The sequence below is a fragment of the Glycine soja genome, chromosome 15 (assembly GCF_004193775.1).
Source record: "Glycine soja cultivar W05 chromosome 15, ASM419377v2, whole genome shotgun sequence".
Classification (NCBI taxonomy): Eukaryota; Viridiplantae; Streptophyta; class Magnoliopsida; order Fabales; family Fabaceae; genus Glycine; species Glycine soja.
In genome coordinates, this window is record NC_041016.1 from 32,796,696 (window position 1) to 32,799,978 (window position 3,283).

At 29.7% G+C, this 3,283-nt stretch overlaps 1 long non-coding RNA gene across 4 annotated transcripts; it reads right to left on the reverse strand.

Annotated features, from left to right (window-relative positions):
- Nucleotides 1-320: 320 nt before the first annotated feature.
- LOC114387027 lies at nt 321-2,898 on the reverse strand. 4 transcript variants are annotated; one of them, XR_003661212.1, is made up of 6 exons: nt 2,474-2,895; nt 2,179-2,247; nt 1,576-1,677; nt 1,203-1,273; nt 550-635; nt 321-455 (listed from the first exon to the last, which is right to left on the reverse strand). It is a non-coding gene; the product is annotated as an uncharacterized LOC114387027 (long non-coding RNA). The 4 variants fall into 4 exon arrangements; XR_003661213.1 differs by having other exon boundaries at nt 2,195-2,247; nt 2,474-2,894; XR_003661211.1 differs by having other exon boundaries at nt 1,576-1,690; nt 2,195-2,247; nt 2,474-2,894.
- Between the last annotated feature and the right edge of the window lie 385 nt (nt 2,899-3,283).

The window sequence follows — 3,283 nt, forward strand, 5'->3', positions numbered from 1 at the left end:
TCTTTAAGGGATCTAATTATCACTACAAAAAGAATTACAATTTGTGACATTAAAAAAGTGATTTCTAATGGTTAAAAATCACCACAAATTGCATTTCCAACGGTCTGGATTGACCATCAAGAGTACCATTGTCAGAAATTATTTGTGGCGACTTTAAGTTGAGCACTGGTAAATTCGTCAAAAAGTTTGTGGTGGGTTTATATTTTTAGCATTTTTCATTTTCTAGCGGTTTTGAAACCGCCACAAAGTTTATTTTTCCAATATTATATATATTTTTATTTATTATATCTCCTATTATTTTATTTAAAACAAATACTATATAATTCATAATAGATCCATTTTTATTGTACAACAGTTTAAAAAAACATATTGTCACTTAATTAGTATCTCATTGCATGAACCACCTTACACCTGTCAAGTCACTTTTTCATTCTTCCTCAATCTTACAATTAAACCTGCAGCAGAGTGCAAAAATGATTTAGAAAATTGAATCAGTCTTTTTCTACTATCTGTTTGAAGGGGTGCAACTTATGATAGCTTATGAAGTACCTTTAATTTATGTGTCAAGAGGAAGAAATCACCCATTATGAAGTCAATTTGATCATCCACCGACCCCATAAGTAGTAGCTTTATACCTAACAAAGAAAAAAGAATTAGATTTATTTTCCTTTGGATGTAAGAACAGGCTCATATATTTTATTTTATTTTATCATGCGTTATGCGCTCTGCCAACTCAAGAGAGTAAAAAAATACTTCCCCCATATATCACATTATGGGCTCTGCCTCCTCTGAGATTAACAAAACAAGACTCAAGATTTTGCAATAAAGACACACTTATGTTGAGTGTGTAAGACAGAGAAAGTATATATATTTGGTTTGCCGGTTCAAGCAATGGAGGGTCTAACTTCTAACTTCTTTAACTTGCTATATCAACAAAAACTTTCAAATTTGAATTAACTCACTCAAAATTTATTCCTATTTTTACAGATAAATATAAATAAAAAAGATAGCTAACTTAGTTCTATTTTTCTAGGTAAGGATAAATATAAGGATAAGTAACTTATTCATATTATCTAAGCTAAACGTCACCTAGCAATTTCTATTGTTTTGATAATCTAACATTCTAGAGTCACTTTAACAAGTTAAGCCCATTCTAGTTATCAAAATCACTACAACAAAAAGGATTAGTAGTTAGTACTTACAGTATAAACCGCTTATGGTTGCTCCCTCACAAGAATAGATATTTGGCTTCCCATTGGTGTGTCGAGTGCACCTAAAAAGGGGGAAAAGACAAAGATTATTAAAAATGAGAATTGAAGAGATTAACCTTGATACAAAAACATAAAGGAAATACAATAATTCCAAATAATACACACAAAACTGAGAAGCTGCATTAAAGCTTCAATGTCACTCTCAATATAAACTGAGAAGCTGCATTAAAGCTTCAAACATGAGTCTGGAACATTGCAAAAACATTCACTCAGTTATTCATAGCAGAGCTAAAAAGCAAAACTTGATAGACTGATTTAAAGTAATTTGAGAAATCATTTTAGCAAGATGAAACAATATTTGTACCTTGGATGCTTTTACAGCAAGCTTTTCTTCCTACTCTGTGACAGACCAGGTTCCTTTGGGGTGGGAAAAGATCTCTTCCCTATGTGAAATCATCTTTTCGGCCTGCCAATAAGTGCTTGATTTCATTGAAGAGCAAATGTTAAGGATTAGAAAATGAAAACGATCAATACCATACAATAAAAATTTCTAAGTGATGCTACTTTGGAATGCTATTTTGCAAGACAAGATAAGAAGTTGAGAACACACAAAAACTGGACATAATTAAATTTGGGTAATCCAAGGCATACAAAGATTAAAGGCAAGCAAAACATAAAAACTGATCAATGCCTTTGTGGCCTCAATTTCATTTTTCTCAAAGCTCTTTATTCTCTGAAATAAATTGAAAATATAAACAAATACAATATTAATAAAAACAAAGTGAAAAATGGAAAAGAATGAAGAGTTAACAATTAAATAAAATCAAAACCTCTCTTCTTGAAGTATTTCAGATACTTATTTACTTTTGACTTCACAATTATGTCTATATGGTGCTTATCTCAGTCAAGCTTGCATTACATAAGAGTGGAAGAGAACAATACGTAGGCAATATTATTTACACATCACCTTGTTTATTATTTACCTCTGGAGTTGGAGCCTTTTTACGCTGCCCATTCAACCAACATATCCATTCAACTAAAATAACCAAACAATAATTATCTATTAATTTAAGAATGGGAAATTGGATAAAAAAAAATCAGAGATTTTTTCTGAATAAATTCAACGTATAAAATAATTGCCTGGATCCATCCCTAAATCAAAATGTAATAATAGACATATTAATTTAGCAGAGAAAGAGTGTTTCGTCAATGAATCAGATATTGGGGGAAGTAAAACCCTAATCGAATATTAGAAACAGTACCGAGAGGGAATAAACCGCTGAAGCTATGCATGAACCATTCGAATCCCTTTGAATCTCATCACCACCCAAAAGCTTCGTTCCACGATGAACAAATAATGCAACATCACCGCCCTTGCTCTGCACTTGACGAGATTCAGAACATAGATGGCACCAGTAAAGTACCTAGTGAGGTTTTGTTGCGATTGACACGAAAAAAGCTTTAGTCCCAAGGGCGCAGGTAGGGCTCCGGAAAAGCTTTGATTGGAGAAATTTTCTTGGGGCTTTGTTAGCGGTTGACGGGATGAGAGATTTCATAGGTTTAAATTGTGTAAACAAGGCCTATGATGGCCAGAACCAACCCCGACGGCGGCAGAGTAGAGGGGGTTCCATGGAGTTCAAAGAAGAGAAAGGGAACCTCGAATATGTGGTTTTTTTTTCGGTAAATACACTTCTTCATTTTTTTTTAATTTAAAATATTATAAAATATAAATATTATATTATATAATTTTTTTAATTGGTTTTAAAATTATTTATTTATTAAGTTAAATTTTATAATTTAATTTTTTAATTTTTTTAAATAAAATGATATTATTAAATATAATTATTTTTATTTTATTATTTAATTTACTTAACATATTTTTAAATTTAAAGTTAATATTTTTATTTAAAATTTAAATTTTTTAATATAATTATTTTTAATATAATTATATTATTAAATATAATTAATTTGTTTATGTTATTAAATTTAATTAAAAATTAAAAAAAAATTGTTTAACAACTTATTTATAAAAAATATTATATTACATTATTAATAAAATATTTAAACAATTA